General features: G+C 33.3%; 1 pseudogene; it reads right to left on the minus strand.

The window, feature by feature from the left end:
• Positions 1-2,949: 2,949 nt before the first annotated feature.
• Positions 2,950-5,070, minus strand: LOC137744603 (peroxidase 44-like; annotated as a pseudogene).
• Between the last annotated feature and the right edge of the window lie 2,889 nt (positions 5,071-7,959).

Genomic DNA, 7,959 nt, shown 5'->3' on the forward strand with positions numbered 1-7,959 from the left:
ATTCTAATTAATGTATTTTTGTTTTGCTGCAACATATTAATATATGAAAATTTGATCAAAATTCAAATTCTTATAATTAAAAAAAAAAAAAAAAGTCAACACCAAAACAAAAACAAATCACATTTCACGAAACTCATAGGTACGGAAGTATCGGTACGTGTGCATAGTCACATAAGTATTGATATGCAAGTATCAACACCGAAATACGGTACGTAAGCTTCGGCAAAAATATATAGATACGTAACTATAATATCTAAACATATATAAGCCCATAATATGCATATACATATATGGAGAAATTCACACACAAGGATAATATATGACTTCATTATTATGGGAACTTATTAATAATTACCATTGGTAAATAACATTTTTATTTTTTAGGGAAAAGTAGATGGACCAATTTTTTAGATAAAAAACATGTGATGTGTTACCAATAGAAAATAAACATGCTAATCAATGTTTAAGTAATAATTCCATCATCAATAATAATGCCATATGATTTACAGAATTTATTCTAAATAGTTGGTCTCCCTAGTATTACTCTTAAAGAAAAGAAACTCAATAATAATTACACCTAATTAATATCTAAAAATTACAATTAAATGCCAAGAACTAGAGTTAATTTTTAATAACACAAGGTCTTATTTTGCAAATGATATTTTAAAGGAAAACTAATGAAAATGGTTTGAAAACTTTGAGTTTTAACGATGAGGACAAAATAAAGAGTAAAGTGAATAGTACTAAGATTAACTTTTTAGTGTAAAAATGTGATTTTTCGTTAAAATAAACAGTACTGAAAACTTTTCGTTAAAGTTCCATATTTTTAAAGGATTGGAAATAGAATTGTTTGATAATAATATTATGTTGCATGGGTCTGTGGCAGTTTGGTGGGGTCGCCATTTCTGTCAAGTTTACAAGGTTTTCTAGACTCTTGGAATTTAGCCATAAATGGGAAACTGCCAATTTCAGTGACAGCACAAGGAATCTTCACTGTGATTGTGGGTTTCTTTCTCGTTCTACGTACTGTAGCTTTAATAGTTCCCTTCTATTACTGTGATCGATTTTTCATATTCCTTTCAATTATAAGAAATTAATATTTATTGTTAAACTAATTAAAATCAAATACCAACTAAATAGTGATCAAATACTAACACTATAGTAATCTAATATCGAACGACATTAAGATATATCATTTCAATATTTGAGGTCCGAAATGAAGATTTTGGACTTCATTTCTTTTTTATTCTTTTCTTTTCATGCTAGAGTAGGCGCAAATTTGCTTCGTTTTCAATCATGTTACTCCAATAGCCCTTCAAGGCTCAAGCTGAAGAAGAAAAAAGCCCAATATAAGTCGACCTAACGTTAGGATGATATAGTAGCAAATTTGACTAGCACCAACCATAGGGTGGGTTTATTATATTCATAGGACTTATTTGGACATTTTCTTTGCACACTAAATATGTGAGCAAAATAAGTTCTGAAAGAAAGCATGTTTACTCACTTTGAAGCATTCTTTTTTCGAGACGAAATGGTTGAAAATTCTCTCATCCTCTCTTTGCTTGAAACCTTTATGTCATCTTTCTTAGCCAACTTGCATATGGTTCTTTCTAAGCCATAACTCACAAAATATCCAACATGTTTGAGACTTTAATTTGAAATTTGATTTTGGGTTTTGAAACTTGAGAATTTGATTTGCAATATGAATGAGACGGCCTAAGATCGATTATGGATGATCTTCAAATAATATTAAGAAATCGAACGCTACTTATAATGAAATTTGTCTGACGAAGATGCATTTTTCGCAGAGGATGAGATATGTTCATTTTTTCATGGACGGGCTGGTCAACATATATGGGAATCAAGCTAAAATATATACGAATGGAATAATCTAAATATGTGCATTCTTACGATATATAGAGATACAAATGTGTGTACCACAAAAGGAAAAAATCCCACTTAATAATACGTTAATAATATTTTTTTAAAAGAAAATCTTGACGGTACAAAAAGAATTTTATTAAAAATAATAATAATAATGTTATACTTGGTCAGAGGGACATAAAATCTTATCCTTCATAATACAAAGCAAGTGAACCATTGGATACAAAGTAAGTCAAGGAGGAACAAAATCATCCGAACGGAGATAAGTAAGAACACTAGAAGAATCACTTTCTAACCAAACTGTATGCCAACCCCAATGATAAGCGAAACCGACACCAATAAAATTTGCTGATAATCCATATAAAAAGAATTCTGATGACCAATACCTTGACAAAATCCTCCAAAAAACTGACCATGCCAATCCCTAAAAACTTCCCAACAAGCAAGAAGACCAGGATTTCTTTTAGACTAGCCATCAATGTTAAGCTTAAGCCAAGAAAACTAAGTTGGAATAATAAGTCTATAGTATAAGTCAAGAAATATTCATGTTAATTGTATTTTTATTCCTAAAAACGACTTGAGTCAATTAACATGAACATGGCTGGTCAATAAAAAAAAGAAAAGACAGAGAGTAGAACGTGCGCCTTCTTACCTTATTGTAGTTCGACATTGATATGTTTTCTGTCCACTAGATCATCCAATCAAGCTGCTCAAACCACATGACAGGTGATAATAAGATGTTACAGAACCTGACTGAGTACAAGGGAGGTTGCTTGGTGGTGACAGCCAATGAGTCAAGGTTGCCGATATCTCATACCGGTAAGACAATAGTTGTGCCTAGGTACAGTACTAACCAGGTGCCGCGTAAAGATGTCTATCATGTACCAAGCATGAAGAAAGTATGATTCCTATCACCTCATATATGATTGCAACCCCTAGCTAGTAGTTATCAAACGCATAATTAACAACCATGCGCAACGACTTAGTAGGACTTACTTCTTAAAGTTCTTAACAAGAAAGAATATTGAAACTAATTAACTATTAATTAGAACCCCCCTAAAATAATTAGTTCTTTGGCTTCGCAGGATTAAAAACCCTACAGTTTTTTTCTAATTTCAGCAGCATTTTCCAACCAGCACCTGGAGACTCCCCATCTTTAACATAGCAATTGCAAAGCTCTAACTAAACCTCAGGCTGTTTGATGCAAATCCAGAAACAATACCAACCGTAGATGTATCCGAAGCAAGCTCTTGGTCAATCTGCAACACACCTCTTCTCAAAAGAATCTGGTTGTAGAATTGGTTATCAAAAGTGGAAGATGTGTTTTGGTCCAAAAATGTAGAAGAGTTATTGCTAGCTACACAGAGTGTGCTCAACTTTGAAACCAAAGCTGGATCCTGAGGGATCAGGAGATCGATCCTAACCCTTGAAAATTTGAGAGCCTGTTTTGGAAAAAATTACCGTGGCAACACCAACCGTGTGTGCACCCAATAGGGTCACCAGGGCATTTAGGGTCATCAGAGGGGGCGCTGGGGGTGAGCGAAAGGTGCAGTCGCATAGGGTCCCAAAATTGAAGGGACTCCCAAAATTTTGCCATCTAATATTACGTAATAATGTTCTATATTTAGAAAATGGCTCTTGTTAACATTTTAAAATCTCATTGCATTCCTTATAAGAGTAATTTTTTTTTCCTTTTTAAATATGAAAGGGCAATGCGAGGAAGACTAAGTTTGTAAACTAAATGATGTGTCACCAATAGGAAATGAGCACGTATATCAACTCATATGTCTAATTTACAAAATTTAGTCTACAAATTTAATCTCCCTAACGTTACTCAATATAAAAAATTGGAGTACAATGAGATATTCTGATTGTCAATAATAACACCCCAAAATACAACAGTTTTTCGACTTTATTGTATAATAATGTCATATATTCAAGTGAAATTTTATAGTTAAAGTTTTGAAGTTTTTTTTCATGTTTGGTTGTTTAAGATTGAACTGCTTTTGATTATTTAGTGAAGGTTATGCTTGCATCTTTTTTAATTATAATTAATGACATATGTAAACTTGCAATCAGTGAGTGCCAAAATTTGTTTTGATTTAAGTGATTGTTTTCTTACATCAATACATTGTTTTACTTTTTTTTTTTTTTTTAAAAAAAAAAAACTATCTTAAGGAGAGGCCATTTTATAAATTTCGCACATGACCTCTGAAATCTCAGAGACGGCCTTGAGGGTCATCCCTTTGGTAGTGAAAGATTGCGAAGCCTGAGACGCTGAAAATGATGGACTGGGCAAGTTAACAACGTTTGGGTTTGATACGAGCCCGTCACAGCGTCTGTGGGAGCAACATAGCGTGGTCCTCCTGCAAGAACAACTGAATCTCGGGTTGCTAGGGTTATGATATATGCGCTGGACACAATTGAAGGACATACAGCCTCCAGGCTTTTCTCGATCTCGTCAATAAGCTTGTATCCTCGTACAATCAAGTTTGGCCTTGCCGATTTTTTAGATGACTTCTTCTTGGTTGAATCTATAAGTATTGATATATCACAAACTTGCAATACATATAAAGTTCATTGGTTAATAGTTAACGTACTTATCAACTTCCTTTTTTCTCTTTCGATGAAATGCTATTTAATTAAAACAGCATCAACTTTTTATTTTCTTTTTGGAGAAAATAATTTAGGCGTTAATTGTTGATGAAATGAGAGATTGATATTGATAACTAGTATCAAACTACATTCAAACTGATGACAAAAAATTGTATAACACCTACACTTTGGTCCTAACTTTATAAAACAAAGTTAATTACTAAAATATTACCTAAATTAAGAAGAAGAAGTATTACGCAAGTAGACGTATATATAAAAAATAAATGATAAAATATGTGTTTGAATATAAGAATGTAGCTTACCCTAACAAAGCAGTCATGAAAATGCACACGAATAAAATATGTGTTTGAATATAAGAATGTAGCTTACCCTAATAGAGCAGTCATGAAAATGCACATGAAGCAAGCCTCCAGTGATAGATGAATCAGTTGCAAACCGTCTCTGCACGACTTGCCGTTTGATCGATTCAGCTTGGGGACATGTAGCATTGTAGAAACCAACCCTAAGGTCAGCCACTACAAGCGGAAGAAGAAAGAAAAATGCTAGGAGCGAAGTCTTAATGATCTCCATCTCTAATGTTTGTCTCTCTTTACAAAAGTAGTAGCCTAAAGGGGAACAATAATAAGGAATCTGATGTTGATAAGGAGTATTGGTTTATGCAAATATTTGGGAGTTTAGAGGAGTATTTATAGAGGGGAAAATACGAGTGATAAACTGGGAGATCATTAGTGTTAACTACATTGAAATATTTGAGAATCGAAGAGAAAATGGAGAAGAAAGAGTAACTGAGAAAGATGATCGAGGGAGAATTTAGAGAGAGAAATATGAGACTTGTATATTGACTTAAAAGAATGAATATTACACACTCTGTTTTTATACTAGAAAGCCTAACAACTCTAACCAAATACTGACAAACTTGCTAATTGTATTTCTAAATGTATTGTTGATTTGTACCTATAATACTCCCCCTCAATCTCAACTATGGAAACCCAGTTTGAGATTGGAAGAACATCTGCAATCACTGCTATGAAACCAAAAAACAGAACAGAGTTGAACCATCTGCAATCTTGCAATCCATCTTCATCCACCTCAGATTCATTCCATGTCATAATATCTTCATGTATATCACCTTGTTCCATATCAAAACCATTCCCATGTGAGTTATAGAGCATATGAAAAGTATCATTTGTGCCAACATCAATCAGATTTTGAATATTTTCCAAAACCTCTGTCTCTTGTTGATCTTTCCAAATTTTGCATAGTTCTAACTCCAACCAGTGTACTGAAATCATGACACCCTTCCTCTGCCTCTAGCAGGAGCTTCACAAAGAACAACCTTTTAAAGTAGTCGTAGCACACCCTCATGCCGGTATAACAACTTCTTACGAGATTACCCTTCGTGGGATTTACCGTCAACAATCTCATTTAACATTGACTTCGGCCTTTAAAACAAAAAATTAACAAACTTTAGTATGACATCGGCCTTAACTATAGTACCACGGGATCACCCTTTGTGGATTTTACCAGAAACAACTACTTTTAACAATGGCATCGGCCTTCACAATTTCAACAACAGAAAATCAACATCTATGTAGGATTACCCTTTGTGGGATTTACCTACTCACAACATGGGATTACCCTTCGTTGGATTTACCGTTGACAACTTCTTCAAACTTCATCTTTTTCTAGGACACTTATAATCGGACTTACAATAGATACATGCTAACAACTGAGCTGGTTAAACTCAACATTATAGGTTGTGATAAGGAAATATATTGCATAAACTCCTCAGTTTGCTCCTGAACAATCTTCTTAGACATTACACTTCTCATTTTAGCACATACCATAATTAATCTGAATAACCATGAACTAATATATGCCAGAACTCAAGAATTCACACCCATTTCTCCAAACATATCAAGATTCGTAGAAAAATCAAACCCATTAAAGAGAGAAAAATTCATTTCTTCAAGTCAATCTTCAGCCCAACAATGCAATGTGTGCATTTCAGGATATGACCAACGCTCTCTGTAAACCTTCAAATGCAGACTGCTTCAAGGCAAAAGAAAGATGGCTCCATGCTCTTAATTCTCAACATATCAACTTAAATGACTTCTAATCACAAGAATGGCTTACTGTAATTTTTCTCATTCCATAACTAGTTTGATAATGGTGTAACGTCCTTCTTGAACCAGAACAACTTTGTGCCCAATAGTCTAATTGACATAAGCAATAAATATGACACCATTTTGTCGAGAAAAACCCATTTTAATGAAATCTCAAAACACGAACCAAGAGAGAAAATAAGCAGCAAAACATTAAAGATGCAAAACCCAAAGACAACAAAGAACTATCTTGTTTGGAGCAATTAGTCGAAACCATTAAAAACCCCCAAAAAACCCAGAAAATATTCATTCTAATTGTTCAAGAATTCGGAGAAAAGAGAAACATAACCTTCACATGAAACTTCTAAGTTGGGCATTTTGACAAACACTTGGACTGCACACATGTCTAATCTTTCTTCCATACCAGAGAATAGAGTAGAGATCAAAGAATTCACTGACGCATTTCTTCAAATAGTTGGAGAGCACAGAATCGAAGAGAAAATGGAGAAGAAAGAGTAACTGAGAAAGATGAACTAGAGAGAATTTAGGGAGAGAAATATGAGACTTGTATATTGACTTAAAAGAATGAAGATTATACACTTTGATTTTATACTAGAAAGCCTAACAATTCTAACCAAATACTAATAAACTTGCTAATTGTATTGATATTTGTATTTCTAAGTGTATTGCTGACTTGTACCCTTAATAATTAGTTGGAGTACGTAAAAGAAAGCGGGAGTGTGTGAAAGGTCAAAGGGTTGAGATATACGTAAGTAAAAGAACAAGGATTTTGAAGAATTATTTGGATGCTTACAAAAAGGATTTGCGCGTTGAATTATTTCTGTTATACTATGGAAGTAAATACATTTTTCCGAAAAAGGACAAACATAGGTGACAAAGTGCTAAATAAATAGCAAATTGACGGGAAAAAAAAAGTGACAATTCTACCGTATATGTACACTATTTAGCTCTTTACATGTAAACTTTTTAGAAGACGATGTATTACAATTTGACGGTTCATCATGAGTATATTATTTGTTACTATGATTGTCGATTTGTCCGACAACTTAGATGAGTAAACAGTCTTCAAAATGAATGAACTTTTCCAAAGATGATCATAAAGAGAATGAATAATTTCAGGGATAGTGCTATTCACACTCATTTTTACTTCCAACACTCTTATTAATTTTTTTGCCATTAATCTCCTTTAATTCATTTGATCTGATGGTCAAAAATTAAGAGGGCTATGTGAGAAGTAAAAACGAGTGTGTGAATAACATTGCCCAATTTCAATTATTATGTATGTACCATAAAATGATGTCAAATCATCACAATAATAGGAATGACTTCGTAT

The sequence above is a fragment of the Pyrus communis genome, chromosome 9 (genome assembly GCF_963583255.1).
Source record: "Pyrus communis chromosome 9, drPyrComm1.1, whole genome shotgun sequence".
NCBI lineage: Eukaryota > Viridiplantae > Streptophyta > Magnoliopsida > Rosales > Rosaceae > Pyrus > Pyrus communis.